Below are 23,526 nucleotides of genomic sequence, written 5' to 3' on the forward strand. Positions count from 1 at the left end.
TTTCTGTATGAAACATTGTTTGATACTTCAAATTGTGACAAATGCTCTTAGAACTCTTCTATAGGTAATAATTAATTGCCTATTTTGCAAATAGGAAGTCAAGATTAAGTGTTCTCTTCATATTGAACAGGATTAGAGGGCAGAGTATGACAGAGACCTGCCACACAACTATGATTCAATTCCCATTTTAAAGCCAAATATCCCTTCATTACGGTGCAAACAAATTTCATAGGTTATGATGTAATCATTTATAAGTAAATTGAAAATCATATGATGATTGTGAAGCAATGAAATAAAGAAACAGGGATTTTTATAAAGTAGAAGCTGAGAAAGTAAGGAGGTGAAAAACTGAAGAGTAATGTTTCAGTTTTAGAAAAGAAATGATGTGTGTGTATATATATTTTATATATATATATATAAAATATATATTGTGTGACAAGTTTTGATAAGGAATCTATTTTAAACCTGGTAATTTAAAATGATTCAAGATTAATTAATCTCCTCATAATTAACAAGCATTTAGGCAACAATGACTTTAGAATGATAGAATTTCACGTTCTGTCCAAGCATGAGAAAGATGGTTATAAAATTGGTGTTTAAAATTAAAGATGATGTTTTAAACCAATGTCTTAACTTAGTGTGACTTTTACTTGATCCTCCCAATAAACTTAATATCCCTTGCCAAATGCTTGAAAGCAAATAGTACACCTCACCTGTAATGCAGCCATACCAAGGATATGCCATACCAAGGATATACCATCCCAAGATGTACCATGTGTGCTCTGTCTGAAGAGTGAGAAGTGAGAAAAAGATGGTCTTTTGCTCTCAGAAGATAATATGGTCACAGGAGTGTGAAATGACCTTAGTTCAGAATGTCAAGATGCAGAATCAGCTGGTTAGACAATAATCATGGCTGGCTTTAATAAACTTAAAGACTGGATATGTCATGGTGTCAAATGTAGCCTGGAAAATGAGTTTATTGTGTCTCTTTGGGACAATTTCTTAGCTAAGTATATTCTAGGCCAACCAGGGAATAGACCATTTTAAATGATTCAAGATTAATCAATCCCCTCATAAGACAACAGTGATCAAAGAGGCATAAAGACATACAGCACGGAAACAGACTCTTCGGTTCAACTTGTCCATGCCAACCAGATATCCTAACCTAATCTTTTTGCCAGCACTTGGCCCATATCCCTCTAAACCCTTACTATTCATATACTATCCATATGCCTTTTAAATGTTAGAATTGTACCAGTCTCCACTACTTCTTCTGGCAGCTCATTCCATACACGTACCACCTTCGGTGTGGAAAAGTTGCCCCTTAAAATTTAAAAGGTTAAATTTTTCTCCTCTCACCCTAAACCTATGCCTGCTTGTTCTGGACTCTCCAGTCCCAGGGAAAAGATAACTTTTTACTCTATCCATGTCCGACATGATTTTATAAACCTCTACATGGTCACCCTCAGCCTCTGATTCTGAATACAGCCCCAGCCTATTCAGCCTCTCCCATTAGCTCAGATCCTGCAACCCTGGAAACATCCTTGTAAATCTTTTCTGAACCCTTTCAAGTTTCACAACATCCTTCCGATAAGAGAGAGACCAGAATTGCACACAATATTGCAAAAATGGTCTACCAATGTTCCGTACAGCCACAACATGACCTCCCAACTCCATGCCAAACATAATCCCAAACTAAACTAGTCCCACCTGCCTGCTCCTGGCCCATATCCCTTCAAACCTTTCCTATTCATGTACCTATCCAAATATCTTTTAAATGTTGTAATTGTACTCACATGCATACTTTCTCAGGAAGTTTATTTCACAAACCACTCTGTGTAAAAGAATTGCCTGAAATGCCTTCTTTAAACCTCTCACCTTAAAAATGTGCTCCCTAGTTTTGAAATCCCCTCATCCCAGGAAAAAGACAACTACCATTAACTCTATCTATACCTCTCATTAAATGAACTTCTATCAGATCTCCTCTCAACTTTTTAGCTCCAGTGAAAGAAGTCCCAACCTATTCAGCTTTTCTTTATAACTTAAGCCTTCTATACCTGGCAACATCCTGGTAAATCCCTTCTGAACTCTGTCCTGCTTGGTAATATCCTTTTGATGACTGGGTGACCAGAACTGGACACAGTATTCGAGAAGAGGCCTCACTAATGTCCCATATGACCTCAACATGACTTCCTAACTCCTATATTCAAAGGATTAAGCAATGAAGCCAAGTCTCCCAACTGCCTTTTTAACCACCCTGTCTATCCTTGTTGCAATCTTCAAAGAATTGTGTACCTGCACCACTAGGTCCTATCATTAATTGAATAAGCCCTACCCTTGATTGTTGTACCAAAATGCAAAATCTCTCATTTATCCAGATTGAGCTCCATCTGCCATTTTTTAGCCCGTTGACCCATGTGATAAAGATCCCATTGTAATCTTATAAAACCTTCTTCACTGTCTACTACGCCATCAATTTTGGTGTCATCCACAAACCTACTTAGCCATGTCTTCTATATTGTCACCTAAATCATTTATATAAATAACAAACAAAAGTGGATCTAGCACCGATCTTTATGGAACACTGCTGGTCACACGCTTCGAGTCCAAAAAGCAACCCTCCACCATTATTCTCTGTCTCCTGCCATTAAGCCAATTATGTATCCAATTAGCAGGCTCACCCTGAATTCCACGTGACCTAACTTTTCTAATTAGTTTAGAATGAGGAATCTTGTCAAAGACTTTACTAAAATCCAAGTAATAACATGATAGATTTTCATATTCAATTCAAGCATGAGAAAAGTAGGTATAAAATTAGTCTTTCAAAATTAAAGGTGAGGTATTAAACCAATATCCATATGCCTCCTGATGGATGTAAAATATCCCATTGCACAATTTTGAAGGAAAGTAGGGAATTAATTCCCAGTGTCCTGACATATATGAATTTCAATTGAATAGGTAGCAATTAGCAACTTGCTATTTGTGGAATCTTGCTTTGTATATAAGGGTTGCAATATATTGCACAATATATCAATAACTATAGTTAAGAGCACTTCATTAGCTATAAAGTCCTTTGGGATCTCCATTCATTGTGAAAATTACTTTATAATTACAATGTTAGTCACTGTTCTATGTTGGTATTGATCTTCAATGGTATACAATCAATGGTCTACAATGTGGCCTCATAATGTTATTGGATGCTCCTACTTTGTACACACATGCTTAGAGCTAACCAAACTTAAAAGATATAAACAAAAGCAGAAATTGCTGGTGAAACTCAGCAAATCTGGCAATATCTGTGGGGAAAAGAAAGCAGAAGAAACATTTAGAGACCACTGATTCTTTATCAGAAATGGAAAGTCACTGACTCCAAGCATTAACTCTGCTTTCTTCCACAGATGCTGCCAGACTAACTGACTCTTTCGAATCAAGATTAGAGTGGTGCTGGAAAAGCACAGCCGGTCAGGCAGCATCTGAGGAGCAGGAAAATCGATGTTTCAGGTAGGAGCCCTTCATCAGGAACCATTCCTGCAACACTCCAATCTTGACTCCAGCATCTGCAGTCCTCACTTTTGCCTATTGACTCTTCAGCAATTTCCATTTTTTTGTTTAGGTCTCCCGCATCCACAGTTTTTTGTTTTATTAAAAGGCATAATAATGCTTTTATCTACATTGAAATTAATTTACCACTCAGTCCATTCAAATAATTAGTCAGAATTTTCCTGTTACTGATTTAGTTATTTGACATGGGTCAAAATGTTTTAATTTTTCATTGTTTCAGAAATTTGAAAACCTAAATATTTACTGAAAGAGTGAAATTTCAAATTTCACATTTTAAAAGAATTTTTATTGCATGTATTGATGACACAATGAAAACAGTACAGATTCCAGCATCTGCAATAATTTCCTCCTATAATGAAAACAGTTGCATCTATTCTAAGTTGAACTTCCTAACTCAAATTTCCTACAATCTCCCTTTATCTTACATGCCAAAGATTCAAGTCAGATACTTACCAGAAATTGAAAGTGTAACAGTTTGATCTGAGGAATATGTCATATATTCGTATCACAGTTGAGATCTTTTGGGACTTGCAGTAAGGTTACCCTTCGAATCTCCTCCAACCATCCCACGTTACTCTTCCAGTACAACACTAAGTACAGCTATGTCTGAAGAATAACAAAGTTTGAAGATCTCATGTTCTTTAACTTTGGAGCCTTGCATCTATAGACACTTCCTCTCACTGTCTCTCATCCCTTTCAGCTTAGCTATCTCAGATATCTAACTGAGTTAGATCCTTCAATTATCAGTGCTTTTAAACTCAACTGAATCCTACTTGAAAGAATTGTCTCCTGCAATAAGCTTGTTCTGAATTAAACCCAACCTGCTTGAACACAGAACTATAACCTTGAACATGCTCATTCTTATTTTTAATTTGCTGTTCATACTTTTTGCAAGAAATCTTTAAAGAAACTTGGATTGAAATGGAACAATACCCCCAATATAAAACATTTCCACAAAAGAATATTGCAATCTAAATTCTCAACTTCGTTGCAAATTTTTGTGTAATTTGCAAACTGTGAATAACAATAATGAAGAAAACTAATGGCTCCCACAATATTCCATGTTTGACCAGACCTCTGTAAACATTTCATTTTTGATGTGAACCTTTCACTCAAGACTTAACCAGTTTATTATCCCATGTAACATTGTGTACCAATCATTTCCTAGAAAATGCAATATTTTCCAATAGTCATCACTATGATACTTTACTGAAGACTTACTGGCAATTATCACCTACAATACCCTTTGAACTGGCATTTTTCATTAATCTCATCATTTGTTTAAAGAATTATTCCAGATTCATTAGGCAGAACCTTCATTTCTTAAAGCCAAATTATGATTTTCTAACAATTTCTGACCTTTCCAACTGATCATAAATCATATGCCTGATATTGCCTTCTAGTATCTTGCTTGCAACTGATGTTTAAAATTCCCAGGGTTAAATGTCTTTCAATGGTTAAGTATTAAGATACATGAACTCCTCCCATCTTTTTGAATTCAAGCATTAACATTAAATTACCTGCAGCATGATTTAGCTAGAAGATGATATAGACATCATTGTTTCCCACACATGAACACTTAGTGCCACTCCAAGGTAACTGGTAATGAATAAAGCCAAGAAATTATTCCTCAATTTGTTAAGGAAAAAAAAAATCTATGGATAAGAAAATGGACATTATCATACATATTTTTCTTTTGTCATAAGACATCTTCATTGCTTGAGATTTAACTGAAACATCAAGATTGCAAGGAGTTGTTCATGGGAACAGGGCTGTTGTGATGGGAAGCCAGTCCTTGAGCAAAGGAAAATTTGGGGCGAGAAATTGTGGCACAGGAATTTAAGGTTGGATTGGCAGGGGATTATAGCTATTTGTCTCAGTATTTTACATTTAAATACACTTGGGGCAATAAAGTCAATGACAGCAAGACAAAATCCCTAATGCTGATGTGGTTGTACAATGGCACATATCTGGTCCTGAGAACATTCACCTCAGAGCTCAGCTTCACAGAGCAGACTATGTAGTTCAAATAGAACATTCCTGCATACCAAAGGTAGTATTCCACAACCCACACAGCATAAGACATCTCAAACTCAACTAAAGATGATGTGAAAGTCAATCGCAGATCCAGAAAGTTGGACTCCACTATGTGGAGAACAAACAACAGGACAGTTCCAAATGGAGACATATTTCATCAAGAAATCTCAGCATTTGAGAACACAGACACTGCGTAGACAGTGCCTTCAATTACCCCTCTAACAGTGACCCCACATATAATATTTGCAATTGGACCAGCAAATTAGATTTGGCCGAACATGATACATAAGACAACATAAATCTGGATGGTGATCAATTGGTCTTCTTGCTGAATATCCATCTGTCAAAATGATGGAAAAACCCATAAATTCTGTTTAGTCTACTTGTAGATTTAGATACTCATTTTCAGTCCACTGGTTGAGTAAGTCTTCCAGAGCAGCACCTACTTCTGACATCATGAGAATTTGCTTTTGAAGTTTTTCATCTCTCTGAACCTATTTTACTGAAGCATACAATAAACACCAAGGCTAAATTTTGGCTTAACTCATGATCCTCTACAGTGTGTTTGTCCTACACCACAAGGATTGCAGAAATTCAAGAAAGTAACTCATCACCATGACAATCAGGATGGGGAATAAATGCTGGCCTATCCAGAGACACCCATGAATGGAAAATTTAAAAAAACTTATCGCACCTAAATTAGTTTAGCCATTTTTTCTGACTAATTAATCATAACTGTATCATCTTTTGTAAATCTTCCTGAAATTCCTAGAAAACCTTCACGTTCATTAAGAGCTGGCCCTATTTCAGTATTTAACTCCTTTGCATTGAAGACTTTTGGCCTAAGAATTATGGCATTGACATCAGAGTACATAAAAACATTGGTGCCCAAGGAGAAATAAGATCCTTCACTCCCATGTCAGACGGTCTTATGGTCAGATGTTGCAACATTTTTCCACAACTTTCAAAATTTTCAGTCATTCTGCATTAGAATAAACAGTTGAAGAACCTTCTGTCTTGTTCTTTGATTTGGTAATATTGGTCACACTGGGATGCAGGTTGCACAGGATTATCAGAGGAGCCATCTTTTACTGTTTGAAAATATGCTAATCTGCATTACATGCTCAAATGACAATGGAAAAGAAAAATCATACCTTATTAGTTCAACATCAATGATTGGATGTCAACACTGGACGTCAGATTTGTAACTGGTCAAAATTACTAAATTGTGAGTTTGCATTACTTGTATTTGTCATTTATTTTGTGGCAGAGTTTGTTACCTATTAAGGCAGCCTCACTCCAAAGGACAAGGGCTTTCATGACTTAAATTCCTTGCATAAAACACTCTAACAATGCAATTTAGCTGCATAGTTCTTCTGAAGCTTCAGAGTGATGCAGCCAAAGATTGTTGGCATGAGTTCACAAAACATGCATAGGAATATTATAACATTAACTGATCCCAATATTGATTTGGGTACACAATCTTCAATTCAGGTCCCGCTGTCACAAGGCTAATTCTTTTTTTATTCTAAAAGCTGTTCCTTAGCTCAAGAAGACTCTGCCCTTGATATTTTTTCAGAGGGGTAATAAACCAGGCCAGATTCTGATCAGACTGATTTGGTATAGAGATGAAAAGGATATTAAGAGGCCTTTTGTTTATATGTAAATAAATGAGACTTCAAGCCAAACTGGCCATGCTTTAGAAGTGACCTGTATCCAGAGAGTGGTCAGCTGAGAAGTTCAACAGGAACTGTGTGGAATTTTTTTCTCTTTTCTGTCCTTCAATGTCAACCTGTAAGCATGTGTTCAATTTTACTATTTTTGTTTAAGGGAGTTTGCCTATTGGGGCTCTTGTGTATTTTCTGAACAGCATAATTAAGTGCAGTTGGATAAGCTGAGTTCTTTGTGTTTCATTGTGTAATTTTGTGAATAAATTTTGGTCTTTTAAAATCTAGAACTCAACCTAGCTATCTTACTCTGGGCAATTTTCACTGTACACTTACCAAAACAAATTGCAAATTTATGGCCTGCTTAAGAATATTTTGAGTGGTCTGGCAGAGTCCATAACATTTTTAATGCCTTCTTTTAATGGTTGCTGGTTACCTACATAAGGGATCCTCCACAAGCTCAATTTAAAAAGTTAACCACACAGACTTCAGGTGAAGCGCTTTTGACTTTTTATTGCATGTGTAGAGTTATTGGATAGACTGTGCTCTGTATTATTGGAGGAGTTCTGAACTTGCTGTTTGGATTTCAAAGGCAGTGAGAGCCAATCCTGACCAGGAAATGGAGGAGTTAATTGGCCCATCAGGAGAAAGCCTGTATCAATGATAGGACTCGAGTTACAACCAGTCTTGGGAAATGAAGCACAAATAGCAGAGAGTAGTTGTGTGCAGAGGAGAAGGGCAGTAAACCCCAGGTTTTTAGGGATCACTTCTAACTTCACGTCAGCCAGGAGCATTGTCTCAGATACCTGTGTCCGTCCAAGATGGTAGTCATACTATCTTATACAATGTGATCTTCAGGCATGCAATACAGCAATAACAGCACTGCCCATGGTCCTCAATGTTACTGTCACTCTTGATTTCTGGATAGGAGCAGATGCCACTGGCAACATCTGTAATTCAATGTCAATGGACACAATGGAAAAGTGAGTGAGACCCTGGAGAAATGGAACATGGCCTTCATCATCTCCTCATTGATATAGGAGAAATAATAACTTGTCTTTGCCAACTGATCATAAGCCAATGAGAGGGTGAATGTATGGACCACCATGTTAGTGGGAAAATGGTAAAACTGCAATTGCAAAGCCTCTAATGTGGATTTACTATGTGCCCATACCTGGAAAATCATTTGATTAAATGCAGGATACTCTGACAGCTGCTGTGATGCACACATCCTATGCCATTTAGCTGTACCCACCATCTTTGGGCTTCTTCATAGGAAAAGAACAGCATAATTCAGTCTAGTTGGATAGGCTGAGTTCTACAGGGGTTCTTTATTCTGTTCTTTGTGTTTCATTGTGTAATTTTGTGAATACATTTTTGTCTTTTAAAATCTAATAGTCAACCTAGCTGCAAAATGAAAAAAGGATAGGCGCACATGACCTCCCCATACCATGGAAGCACAATGAGAGCTATGTAGCCATCAATGATGTCATTAAGCAAATGATCAGCATGCTTAAAATGTTGGTATATATTTGGAAATGGGGATGGGGGAGGAATAAACAATAGGTGGAGATGGAGCTTGGATAGAGAAATCAACAGCTGGACAAAGGAATGGAGAAAGGTCAGCTGGGGGGAGTAAATGGCTGCTAATGGAGACCATGAATAGCTGACAATGGGATGGTTATGAGCTCAGCTCATGTGATGGAAATGTCTGGTGTATGGGAGTTGGGGTAAGGACATGGGAGAAGACTTTTAGGCTTTAAAAATTACAGAATTCGATATTGAGTCTGGAGGCTGCAGAGTCCACAACGTGAAAAATAAGATGCTATTCTTCCAGCTTGCACTGAGCTTCACTGGAGCACCGCAGCAAGCCTGAGACAGAGATGTTGGACAGCAACATGGTGGTGTGTTAAAGTGCCAGGCAACTGGAAGCTCAGGATCATTTATGCAGACAGAACATAGGTGTTCTGCAAAGTGGTCACTTAATCTGTATTTTGCCTCCAATGTACAGGAGACCACATTGGGAGCAGTGAATACTGTAGACTAGATTAAGTGAAATGCAGGTAAAGCACTGCTTCAACTGGAAGATATGCTTGGAACCTTAGATGGTGTAGAGGGAAGAAGTAAATGGGCACGTGTTACACCTTCTGTGATTGCAGGGAAAGGTGTGGTGGGAGTGTGGGGGCATGCTGGTAGTGAGGGGGGAGTGAAGCACAGTGTCCTGGAGGGAACAGTCCCTGCAGAATGCTGACAAGGAAGGTGAGGAGAATATGTAGCTGGTGATGGTAACTTGCTGGACGTGGCAGAAATGGTGGCTGATGATCCTTTGGATGTGGATGCTGATGAGTTGGTATGTGATAATGAGGAGGACGTTTCCCCTGGTCTGTTGCTGCACTAGCTGTCCTGTACCTTGTCCTGAGATTGTTCCAATAGGTTAGAGAATGCTGAGGTCCACAATGAGTTCAGAAATGGGAGTTCTGGAAATGACTGTTCTAGGAATACAAGACAGTATCAGGGTCACATACAAAAGAACAAAGGTCAGTATCTCCCTGTACAAAGTCAGGCCAACACCCAATGAGAGAGGATGATCTAGAAATTACTACACACTTCGAATACATAGTTAAGGCATTAGACGAGTATTTTAGTGTGAAGAGGAATCTTGTGATGCCACAGGTAAAATTTATCAAAAATCACAGAGGTGAGGGGAATTGATTTTTCACCAACCTACACATCTTAGGTATAGATATAAATGAGCTCAGGTCATCATTGGTGTCCAAGATGAAAGGTTATTTGTTTTTGTTCAGTCAGAAATGGAGCTCATGTGAGAGCAAGGAATCCAATATATGGCACAAGCAAAGGTTTGGTCCAAGAAATGGGGCAATCGCCTGAGGCAACATGAAGGCTTCCTCTGAGATAGTTAATGGCATGGCTACCCACCACCTGAAAGCCCACAACAGCAGGAAAGATCCTCTATATCCATACTCAGATGTAAAATGTTTGACTCAAGGCAACACTGCAAACATTATGAGCACCCAGCAATCGAAGCTGAGTGCTAGAATTCTGTAAAAATAGGCCATTTCAAACAATATCGCAGGCGTGTAAATTATATCTCAGCACAGAAGCAGAGAAGAAATCCAATCAAGGAAAACAACAATGCAAAAGAATAAGTTTAAGAGATGAAAGACAAGCAAGCCAGTTATGTTTTTAGGTGAAGTCGAAGGGAGCCAGTAGAGGTTCTGGAACATGTTGCTGGAAAAGTTCAGCAGGTTTGGCAGCAGCTGTGAAGAGAAATCAAAGTTAACATTTTGGGTCTGGTGACCCTCCAAATGCAGTAGAGGTTCTAAAATATCATCTTAAATGTAAAAGGGTTTAATATAGAACTTAAATCAGATGCAATGGCAGCTGTTTCAATATTTGCTTCCAGCTTGCCATAGTTAAAATCAGTGGATTTTCAACTAGAGGATTTCAAATTGCAAGATCCAGGATATTGCAGGATTGTATGAAATTGGTTGATCACTATGTTCAGCCACAAGTAGTGACAGATCAAAAAGATTCACTGTCTTGAGGAGCTAAGGCACATCATTGTTAAGCAGAAATACATGTATCCAATTACGTCTCCTAGAAACAGTGAGTGCAATGCTACACAAGGGAATAATTTCATCATGAGTTGGTATGATTTTTTTTAGAGTTTAGGAGAGCCCCCAAAAAAAATCTATGTTAAAGAACAGAAAGATACCAAGATAATAAGCTTTCAAATCCTGGAAGCACAGCTTACCCATTATCAGAGAAAGTAAAAGCACAACTAGACAGTGTGTAATCCCACCTGTGACAGAGCCAATAATGTAATGCTCAGGGTTGTTCTTAATTCTGAACTTCAATCCCAGCCAGAAAGTAGGGAGCCCATGTACTCAGATGGGAATGTATGAGGTAGAGCACCTTTGCTCTCTCAACTCATCCCTGACAAATTCTGGGTAAGGTCCTGTTATGGACTTCCTGCCTGGAAGCCAATCAAGGCCCCCTTAAGGCTTTTCTCAGCACTTTTGCTTTTCAGCCAGCAGTTGACTAAGCCTAGTAGATAATCCTTCAGGCCTGAGAGTGGTTCCTCATACATGGGAAGCCTATGCTCAGAAAGGAGGCATGGGTTGGACAAGGCTGAAGATTTATCACCTGCCCTAAAAACTAACCTGCTTTTCACCAGGGCCTCCCCAATGCTAAGGTAAGCACAATCTTCAATCTTCACTTCAGCCTCTAGTGATGATGAAATAGCTAGGGCTATCCCCATCAGCAGCAGGGACCAACATTTCAAGTTGTGCTGCAGGTACTGGCCAGTTACCAGTCTCTGATTGACCAGCTACCTTCAGAGGTGGGATGTCTCCCTCCACTCTGACCACCTAAGTACCTCAGTATTAACTCAGACCAGGGTGGGAAGGAAGGTCACGGCATAGTTACCACTGAATCTTTAATTGATGGAGAGACCCATCACCTCAGGCATGAAATTCCATTCACAATTAACAATTTTAGACCTGTTCTGAATTTGTTAAAATTTCTCTTTCTACATTCAAAAGCTTAGCCCCTAACAAGTTTGATTCAGATTCAATGGTAACATGGCAAATGTTCACCAATTACTTGCAAATATGAACATATCCTACTGATGCAAGGACCAGAACTCTTAGTGCTCTTTCCTGAGGCAAGTTAGGTGCCGGGGTTATTTAATCGGGTAATAGGCTGGCAGGTGAGAATCTCACTCATGTCCAGGACAGGAAGGTGTATGGGTGGCTTTATGGCCCCAACAATTAATGATCACTTGGGGACTTACCTTGCAGTCACTGCCAATCAATTAGCTATGGGTATCATAATCATCATTCAGAAAGTCCCAAAAGCAAACCCTGTTGTGTTTCCTTGTGGGCTCTTGCGGAGACTTCTCATTTTCAGGAATTTTTGACCTGCTGGATAGGCCCAGCATTGGGAAGAGGAGGGGATTGTTGTTAAAAGCCACCCCCTTTTGAAAGCTTCTCCCTTCTCTTCTGACACACTTACGTTCCACGACCAGCAAACTATCCTCATTCTATCCTCACTGACCTGTAATCCAGTTCCCTTGCTGATTTGGCCTTTCTGCTGAGTGCATTAGTGGCAGATACCAACATTGTCCCGGTGATGCTGACAGCAATAATGAACTAGTAGAAAGTGAGGACTGCAGAGTTGAAGAGTATGCTACCGGAAAAGCTCAGCAGGTCAGGCAGCATCCGAGAAGCAGGAGCATCGATATTTTGGGCAAAAGTTCTTCATCAGGAATGAGGCTTGTGAGTCAAAGGGGTGGAAAGATAAATGGGGGAGGAGGGTGGTGTGTAGGAATAGGGGAAAGGTAGCTGAGAGTGTGATAGGTAGGTGAAGGTGGGGATCATGGTAATAGATCAGAGGGAAGGGTGGAGTGGAGAGATAGGAAAGAAGATGGATACGTAGGACAGGTCATGAGGGGGGTGCCAAGTTGGAGGGTTGGATCTAGGATTAGATGGTGAGGATGGGAAATGAGGAAACTGGTGAAATTCCATATTGTGGTTGAAGGGTCCCGAGGCGGAAAATGAGGCGTTATTCCTGAAGGCGTCAGGTAGTAAAGTTTTAGGATGGAGGAGGCCCAGGACTGCAGGCCTCTGTCAGGTAGTTTTCATGGTGGGATTTCTGTACCTGATCCTGGGAAATGTCCAGCTGGCTAACTGTCACTTACTGTGGAAACCTTTCCCAGCAGAGACAACATGGGGCTCTCTAACACTTGGATTAAATTTCGACCAAAGATTTCACCTCTGACTGAAACTTAATTTCTTTTTGGTTGCCTGAATTGGTGGGTAGAAATCAAGGCCTGCAAATGTTAGCATATTTAAGTGTAAATTGGTTGGTTATTTTGTGTTCATAATCATTCGAGTTCCTTTTTCTTGCATCCTTCATTGGTCCTGCTTTTTATAATCTTCCCTTTGTTCAACATACAGTTTCTTAGAGCAATCAGAAATAAAACTCTCTGGAAAATTGATTATCTTGATAGTTTGGCCCTGTAAGACTTCATTTAATTTCACCCCTCATCTTGAAGTGCAGATAAGAGAGGGTTCAGTTGCAGCTCAACCTGTGAAGGGGATTTCCACATTTGTTGCCCTAGCTATCATGACCACACATACCTTTCATCATGTAAGAAACCTTCAGAAAGTGCTTCCAATTTCTCATGCTTTTATTCTTTCTCATGTATATTATCAGCACCTACACCTCCAACCTCCTTTCTCTTCCACCAGCAGAACTCACCCATTGGGCCTAATTGTTCCAATCTCCCAGAGGTAGCTGTTGAATTGACTACCTACAGGACATTGCACCAGTGGGTGGGGTGCAGAGAATATCATGGTCAGGATCTGCATAAGGTCCCGAAACCAAAAAGCTTTCTGGAGGAATATTCTGGCCTTAATTTCCAAAAAGCATGTGACCACTTTATTCTACCAATCCAAACAATACTATCTCATACTTACCTTGATTAAAATTCACTTGCCAATTATGTTCCTTTTTTTAATTCACTTGTGGGATATGGCTGTTACCGGTGGCCAATATCTATTGTCTTCCCTTGTTGACATTGAGAAGGTGGTGGTGAGCTGTCTTCTTGAACTGCTGCAATCCATGTGCTGTAGGTAGACTCTCAGTGCCATTAGAGGGGGAATTCTAGGACTTAGATCCAGCAATACTGCAGGAATGATGATATATTTTCAAGTCAAGACAGTAAGTGGCTTGCGGGGGTCTTGCAGGTGTTGATGTTCCCATGTATCTGCTGTCCTTGTGCTTCTAGATGGAAGTGGTCATGGATTTGGAAGATGCTGTCCATGGAAGAATTTCTGCAGTGCATCTTGTACATGGTACACACCGCTGCTACTGAGTGTCCATGATGGAGGGATGGGATGGGATGTCAACAAAGGCTTCTAAGGCAAATGTCATGTAAATCTGGAAACAACAAATCAGAACTAATGAGTAATACACAACCTACATCTCCCCAAACGCTGGCAAAATTGCATTTTGATACTTGTCACCTTTTTTTGGTTAGTAACCCAGAATTTGAAGATATATTTTGGTGCAGTCATTGATCCCAAACTGATGAACCCAGCTCTAAGAATGCTGAATGTAGGGGAAGCTCGAGAGAAGCTGAGGAAAATGGAAACAATTTTCTGAATTAGAAATGTGAACATTAGCAAAGAAGCAGTGTCAACATTACTTTGATGCACATATTTTTAATGTGATGTCTATCTAATAGTTTAGTAGTTTTAGGATGAGTTCTTTTCAATAACAATTACATGTATGGTTTTGTGCATTTGTATCTGAAGTAAAAAAATCGCTATTGACAAAATGCAATTGCTTTCCAATACCAGTATGAGACCAGTAGCAGCATCAAATCAGCTGAAAATACCTTGTTATTCTAGAGCTGCAAATCATATTCTCCCTTCCACAAAAATACATAACAAAAAAACCACAAATAAAGCTACAAAGAAAATTCAGACAGATTATAAGAGTAAACTAGCTCAGAACATAAAAACAGATAGCAAACGTTTCAACACATACATAAAACAAAATGAGTGACCAAGGTAAACATTGGTCATTTGGAGGATGAGAAGAGGGATTTAAATAATGGGAAATAAGAAAATGGCCAAGGTGTTGAACAGGTATTTTCTATCGGTCTTCACAGTGAAAGACACAAGTAACTTGCCAATAATTTATGGCAAGGAGGATATGGCAGCTGGGAACCTAAAAACTATCATTATTGATAAAGAGGTAGTGTGGATAAGTTAGTGGGGCTAAAGGTAGACTCGTCTCCTGGCCCTGATAGAATGCAACCCAGGTTACTAAGAGAGCTAGCAGGGGAAATAGTAAATGTACTTGTGGTAACTTACCAAAATTCTCTGGAATATGGTGCAGTTCCGGCAGATTGGAAAACAGCAAATGTGATGCCACTATCTTAAAAAAACGAGGCAGACAAAAGGCACATAAATAGAGTCCTGTTAGCTTAATTTCCATAGTGGAGAAAGTGCTTAAATCCAGAATTAAGAAATAAATAATGAGAGATCTGGATAGAAACTGTTCCATTGGTAGATGCAGCATGAGTTCATGAGAAGCAGTTCATATTTAACTAATTTATTGGACTTCCTTGAGGACATTACAAGTGTGGTGGATAATGGAGAACTGGTAGATGTGGTCTATTTGGATTTTCAGAAGGCATTCGATAAGATGTTGCACAAAAGGCTGCTGCATAAGATAAGTATGCATTTACAGGTCATGTATTCGTGGTGTGCCTCAGGGATCAGAGTTGGGGCCACAATTTTTTACAATTTACATAGTTGATGTGGTGTTGGGGATCAAGTGTAGGACTTCAAATTTTACAGATGACACTAAGATGAATAGTAGAACAAAGTGCGTAGAGGATACCTGCAGAGGGAAATAGGTTAACAAAGTGGGCAAGGGTTCAGCAGATGGAGTATAATGTTGGTAAATGTAAGGTCATCCATTTTGGTAAGAATAACAGCAAACTGGACTATTATTTACAAGATGAAAAGTTGCAGCATGCTGTTGTGCAGAGGAACCTGGGTGTCTTGTGCATGAATCACAAAATGTTGGTTTGTAAGTAATTACAGCAGGTAATTAAGAAGGCAAATAGAATATTGTCCTTCATTGCTGGAGGGATGGAGTTTAAAAATAGGGAGGTTATGCTGCCGCTGTATAGGGTACTGGTGAGGCCACACCTGTGTGCAGTTTTGGTCTCCTTACTTGAGAAAGGATGTACTGGCACTAGAGGGGATGCAGAGGAAATTCATTAGGTTGATCCTGAAATTGAGATGGTTGGCTTATGAGAAGAGACTGAGTAGATTGGGACTATACTCATTGGAATTTAGAAGAATGGGGGCGGGGGTGGGGGTGTGATGAGGTCTTACATAAATATATAAAATTATGCAGGGAATAGACAGGATAGAAGCAGGAAGGTTGTTTCCACAAGTGGGTGAAACTAGAACTAGGGGGTACTGCCTCAAATTAAGGGGAAGAAGATATTAGATTGAGTTGAGCAGGAACTTGTTCACTCAAAGTGTTGTAAATCTGTGAAATTCCCTGCCCAGTGAAGCAGTTGAGGCTACCTCATTGAATGTTTTTAAGGCAAATGTTGATCGATTTTTGACCAGCAAAGGTATTAATGGTTATGGTGAGTGGGTGGGCGAGTGGAGCTGAACCATGAAAAAAATGTCCATGACCTTATTGAATGGCAGATGGCTCACTCCTACTCCTATACCTTATTTTCTTATGTGCTCTGTCCAACATGTACATGCAGAATGTCACTCCTCAGCTAGTAAATCTTTTATCTTTGGAACTATAGGTCGAAACACAACACTCACACAGCCTTCAAAATGCTGTGTTTATGTTTATAAAATGTCAGCAGATCTGTTAAACCACCTGGGTACATTTTAACCTTGGCTGACATTCCATGCTGTTTGTGTGAACCTGTCGGTTGAGTTCCTCTGCAATGTCTACTTTTGGTGCTTTCTGGAATCAAATCAAGTCTTAACTTTGAAATTGCATTCCTAATATTGGACTGATATGAAATGGAAAGCACATTGTATTGTTGAGGGAATGGCAGCATGACTGTATGTAAGGTCAGTAACATTTACTATTGGCAAAAAGCAAGTTATAAATATCCCATAAATTAGGGAACCATACAATAGAATTCCAAAATAATAACACCATACTAACAGAACAAAGATATTTGCCCATTGTGCCCATGTCAGCTATGTACAAGGCTATTAAGCCCAACTCCCTTGCTTTCCCGATAGCTCTGCAAGATTTTCTTTTCCTTTTCAGATAATGCATATTTCCAAAATTTATCAAAAAAACACATTCCAGATCTAGCTTTTATTTCTAACCATTCTTACAAAATATTCAATTTGTTTTCTTCACTGATACTCCATTTGTTAAGTAGATTGATTATTTTATTTTGCCACTGAATAGAAAGGTTGTATTTTTCATCAGGATGTAAGCATCCATTTTGAAGCATTTTGTACTTACCTACTTCATTCAATTACAAGTGAATTTCTATTGTCCTAATTTTCTTTGGCCTCTAGCAGCAAGAGCTTCCAGGTCTGACAAACGTGATATGGCAGATCTAGCCAGGGCTTCTGTGTTTCAGTGCTGCTGTGATCTTTTACAATGGCTCCCTCTATGGGATGTTTAGTTGCTTATTATGATTCTCTACCCTTTCTGCTGTTGTTCTACATACCCCACACTGAACAAACATAACATGTATTAGTTTCCAAAGACATTGAATTTAAAACCACAATTATATCTTCACTCAATAGGATTTAATGATAATTTTAAATTATTTTGTTGAAGGGAGGGCCAATTTAAACCATTACACAAATTCAGCAGAATTCTTCCTGCAAAATCTAACAAGCAAATAATATCTTAAAATTATTATATACTCACAAAATAACCTGATCTGCTGCTGTTGCTCAGAGTACTGAGAGACCTGAATAGAGTGAATATGAGGATGTTTCCACTAGTAAGAAATACGAAACCAAAGGGCACAGACTCAGAGTGAAGGGACAACCCTTTAGAACTGAGAGGAGCAGGAATTTCTTTAACTGGAGGGCAGTTATTCTGTGGAATTCGCTGTCGCAGAAGGCTTTGGAGGGCAAGCCATTGAGTGTATTTGACTTGGAGATGCCGGTGTTGACTGGGGTGTACACATTAAAAATCACACAACACCAGGTTATAGTCCAACAGGTTTATTTGGAAGCACACTAGCTTTCGGAGTGACGCTCCTTCATCAGGTGATTGTGGAGGGCTCGATCGTAACACAGAATTTATAGCAAAAATTTGCAGTGTGATGTAACTGAAATTATACATTGAAAAATTGATTGTCTGTTAAGCCTTTCATCTGTTAGAATACAGTGATAGTTTCACTGTATTCAGAAGTGAAACTACTGTATTCTCACAGGTGAAAGGCTTAACAGACAATCAATATTTCAATGTATAATTTCAGTCACATCACACTGCAAATTTTTGCTATAAATTCTGTGTTACGATCAAGCCCTCCACAATCACCTGTTGAAGAAGTGTCGCTCCGAAAGCTAGTGTGCTTCCAATTAAACCTGTTGGACTATAACCTGGAATTGTGTGATTTTTAACTGAGTGTATTTGAGGTAGAGATAGATAGGTTCTTAGATGGTAAGGGGATTAAGGGAACAAGTAGAAGGCAGGAAAATGAAGTTGGAAACATGTCAGTCACGATCAAATAGCAGAGCAGACTCAATGGGCTAAATTGCCTAAATCTGCTCCAATATCTTTTAATCGTATGATCTCATGTCATATTCAGCACTAAAGAACTGTACTAAAACAGTTTGTGCAAAGTGATTTAATTGTAGATCATATTCTGAATGTTGTTTAAAGATTAATTATTAATGAGATTCTCTGTCCATTGTCCTCTTGTAAATCCCAGTCTATTCTTTTGAATGGCGCCACGTTATCAAGGTCATTAAATGAATAAAAATCATTAACTTCCTTTCCCTTAGCTTTATAACTACAATGCTTTGAAGTGTGATGGACAGACATTAAGCAGAAAATTATCTTTGAAATGACATCAGCAACACACTCCTGACCGTACATCCTACTTTCTGTTCATAATATGGGCTGAATCTTTCAGGCCCAGTAGGCCAGGATAAATGTGGAAGTTCATGTAAATTCTTTCCAGCAAAGGATGATATCTAATTTTCCAGGGCGACTCTATGTGCTAGAAGTGTCAAGTTACTCTTAGCCACCTGGCAGTAGTGTCTCAGCAGAAGACTGAAGCTACTTGCACTCCAAAATGCATTTGCAGCTCTGTCTGACTTCCCACAGGCCTCAGCATGGAGGTGAGCATGCAACCTGGGAGCTGTATTTATAAGAACAATAGAAACAAATTACCAAAAGACTAAAAAATAAGCAAGGAAAACAATAGTCGCAAATAGAGAAAGGAGAAAGAGGAAATTAACAATGAGTTGTTCAGCAGTCAGCTATCCCACAGCACTTCATGATTTTTGCTGGAATTTTGTGACTTTTGAAACATTTAATATAGCTCCCATATTTCATCAAGGACAAAATGCCAGAATATAGAGTCACAGAGATGTACAGCATAGAAGCAGACCCTTCGGTCCAACCCATCCATGACGACCAGACATCCTAACCCAATCTAGTCCCACCTGCCAGCACCTGGCCCATATCCCTCCAACCATTACTATTCATATATCTATCCAAATGCCTCTTAAATGTTGCAATTGTACCAGCCTCCACCACATCCTCTGGCAGCTCATTCCATACACGTACCACCCTCTGTGTGAAAAAGTTGCCCCTTAGGTCACTTTTATATCTTTCCTCTATCACCCTAAACCTATGCCCTCTAGTTCCGGGCTTCCCGACCCCAGTGAAAAGACTTTGTCTATTTATCCTATTCATGCCCCTCATAATTTTGTAAAACTCCATAAGGTCACCACTCAGCATCCGACGCTCCAGGGAAAACAGCCCCAGCCTGTTCAGCATCTCACTGTAACTCAGATCCTCCAACCCTGGCAACATCCTTGGAAATCTTTTCTGAACCCTTTCAAGTTTCACGACATCGTTCCAATAGGAAGGAGACCAGAATTGCATGCAATATTCCAACAGTGGCCTAACCAATGTCCTGTACACCGCAACATGATCTCCCAACTCCTGTACTCAATACTCTGGCTAATAAAGGAAAGCATACCAAATGCCTTCCCACTATATGATCTACCTATGACTCCACTTTCAAGGAGCTATGAACCTGCACTCCAAGGTCTCTTTGTTCAGCAACACTCCCTAGGACCTTACCATTAATAAGTGTATAAGTCCTGCTAAGATTTGCTTTTCCAAAATGCAGCACCTCGCATTTATCTGAATTAAACTCCAACTGCCACTTCTCAGCCCATTGGCCCATCTGGTCCAGATCCTGTTGTAACCCTCTTTGCTGTCCACTACACCTCCAATTTTGGTGTCATCTGCAAACTTACTAACTGTACCTCTTATGCTCGCATCCAAATCATTTATGTAAATGACAAAAAGTAGAGGGCCCAGCACTGATCCTTGTGGCACTCCACTGGTCACAGGCTTCCAGCCTGAAAAACAACCTTCCACCACCACCCTCTGTCTTCTACCTTTCAGCCAGTTCTGCACTCAAATGGCTAGTTCTCCCTGTATTCCATGAGACCTACCCTTGTTAATCAGTCTCCCATGGGGAACCTTGTCGAATGCCTTACTGAAGTCTACTGCTTTGCCCTCATAAATCTTCTTTGTTACTTCTTCAAAAAACTCAATCAAGTTTGCGAGACATGATTTCCCACGCACAAAGCCATGTTGACTATCCCGAATCAGTCCTTGCCTTTCCAAATACATGTACATCCTGTCCCTCAGAATTCCCTCCAACAACTTGCCCACCGCTGACGTCAGGCTCACCGGTCTATAGTTCCCTGGCTTGTCTTTACCACCCTTCTTAAACAGTGGCACCACGTTTGCCAACTTCTAGTCTCTGGCAACTCACCTGTGACTATCGATGTTACAAATATGTGTAAGAGTTAATTCATTATTTTTATTATTAAAGTTTAGGCTAATTGAAAGACTAAAAACAACCTAACTTTCAAAAGCATGGTGCATCATCTGGAATACAAAAGTTCCAAAAACACAGAAATTTGATATTGAATACCATGCAATCTATTCTGATCTATATTATGAAAAGATTACTTTTTCTTATTACTGTAAATCATGCAGGATTAGTTAATAAAACCTTTAGCCTCAGCAGTTTCTGTACGTGGGAAGTGATTAATTATGTGGTATAATAGAAGATAAGAAGTTAAAGATTGTTTCACGTGATATTTTATGATCCAAATTAGAATTGTCACGAATTGAGTATTTTTAAATTACCTGCAGGTCTCAAGAATGCCTTGCAATATGTTGTGTAAAAGCTAAGAGCTGAAGCTATCAACAGTATCTGCTCAGTTCACTGTTTATAATTGACTTTTGGATGCAAAGCCTTTTGTGAATCACTCAACTTTGTAGAACTGAAGTCTGCCACTCTCAGATAATCTACTCCTTTTCCTTTTAAAATGTTGTCCAGTGAACACATCAAGGTTTAATGACTTCAAGATACATAAAGTGCATCAGCATAACAATGGAAAATGCTATAAATATGCAATATAGAATAATAGGAGATTATCTTTCATCAGAACAATGGCAGTTAAACTTGATATTTAATGATTTATTCTGTTTTACTTGCAAGTTATTTGCTCATAAGTTGGTTTCTCACCAATGTAGGACCTGTTTCTAGATGGTCCATGACATTGTTTTAGTTTCTCTTGAGTGTAATATTATAATGTACCCCATGTTATGCGCCTGTCAAAAATGCCTCTGATTTGGACCACAAGCTGGAGGAAAATCCATAAGATCATTTTTTAAACAAAATATATGTCTGTTTGTCTTTAATTTCTAACATAGTACAGAGAGAAATATTTTTGCTATTCTGAAAATTAAGTGAAAGATTTCAAGAGGTATTACTTTCCTGATTTGCTGTCTATAAATCCTTCAATTTGATTTTTTGCCAACGTCTTGCCGGCATCATTGTTGATATAACCAAGGCTGTCCCTGAATTTACGTGAGCACCCTTGCTTCATTGTTGATCACAAAGTCAGGCTGTGGTGCTGTGACAGGAGTTCAGGTGGTGCCTATTAGCTGAAGAAATTGGGTGCGTATGTTATTTGACTTGAAGCCAAATGCTGCAAATGTCAGACATGGAACTGTACTACAGGTGAGCCAGGGTGCAGTAAAACACAGGAAGCTGTTCGGAGGGCAGTCCAATGTTTTCCTGCCATATGGTACATTGCTAATGGCGAGAACCTTAGCAATACGGCCACCCATCAGGAAGACAATTAAGCCTAATTAACAGCCACCACATATCCATGCATGGGAATTTTACCCATATGGTATTAATGTGACATGGAGAAACCTCCAAGGTAAGCCCTGGCAAGCACCTACTAACTTCCTACTGAAAAACCCTTCTGTAACAGGTGATCATGACAAATGAAAATGCATCCCCAGATCCAGGGAATGCCTCTGTCCAAAGTGTTTCTTGTACACAATAACCAGTAACAGCCATCACCATATACCAGGATTGCTGCTGCTGAAGCTGTGCCAGACCTCAGCCTGGGCCCCCATTCCTTCCAGAAACTGGCAAGTCTTGAATTATTCTGGATTATTTGTCAGGACTCAGATGTACAACTCAGTGAATAATGGAGCAGATGGAATTCCTCAGTGTCTCTACCTCAACAAGTGAAATGTATTTTGCAGTTTACAGAGGCAATATGACTTTAACTGGCTCAATAAACATGAGCAGCAAAAAAAAAGAACTAATGTATTTGTTACCAATAATTCAAAACTTCACTTCATAGGCATATAATACTGGGGAAAAAAATGATATTTTGCTGCAAACAAACCTGACAATTACAAACATCTGTATCAGATAAGCATCACTTGGATTGTGTATAAATCTTTGTGCACAGATCACATTAATCCCAATAATTATGATTGAGGAAAATGATCTTACTTTATTGATCTTTTCCATTAATTTGGCTGGAAGTCTGTTTCACACATTAAACTCCATGTGAGGAAAAAGTTGCTTTTATTAGTCTTAAAAGTTACTTCTTTATTAATTAGTCAGTGTCCTCAAGTTTGATTCCAAAGTTTACTTACAAGTAACATTCTGTGTTAGCTTTCCTTAAGTCCTTTACAAGCAGGTAAAATTAGATCTCAAATATATCCTTTCTTGACTGAAAAGGCCAAGATCTTTTCCTCTATCCTCTTAAGTCAGATCCTTGAAGGTGTAGGAGATTGCAAAGCTAAGGAAGGACATGGTCATGAACAGACTTAAGCACAAATCTCACAGCTTTAAATTGAAGATATTTGGAACTCAGAGTCAAAACAGCTCAGCAAGGACATGAATGATGGATGAATGGGATTTGGTGTGGGATTAATCAAAGTTTTGTATGAACAAAGGGGGAAGTAAGCCATCTGTGTAAGATAGGTGTCATGGAGTCAAAAAGTACCTGAGAGTTACAAACTGACTAGTTTAATGTGAGACAGAAGCCAAGTGGCTGGATGAATTTCATGTTAAGGGTACTAAGCTGGTGATGGAGTTGGCAAAAAGGATGGCATAATCTTCTGTGTA

At 39.1% G+C, this 23,526-nt stretch overlaps 1 long non-coding RNA gene across 1 annotated transcript; it reads right to left on the reverse strand.

The window, feature by feature from the left end:
- Positions 1-7,803: 7,803 nt before the first annotated feature.
- Positions 7,804-17,405, reverse strand: LOC132817884 (uncharacterized). Its single transcript, XR_009644929.1, has 5 exons — positions 17,328-17,405; positions 15,173-15,236; positions 14,318-14,429; positions 13,769-14,231; positions 7,804-8,215 (listed from the first exon to the last, which is right to left on the reverse strand). It is a non-coding gene; the product is annotated as an uncharacterized LOC132817884 (long non-coding RNA).
- Positions 17,406-23,526: the final 6,121 nt, after the last annotated feature.

The sequence above is a fragment of the Hemiscyllium ocellatum genome, chromosome 8, assembly GCF_020745735.1.
Source record: "Hemiscyllium ocellatum isolate sHemOce1 chromosome 8, sHemOce1.pat.X.cur, whole genome shotgun sequence".
NCBI lineage: Eukaryota > Metazoa > Chordata > Chondrichthyes > Orectolobiformes > Hemiscylliidae > Hemiscyllium > Hemiscyllium ocellatum.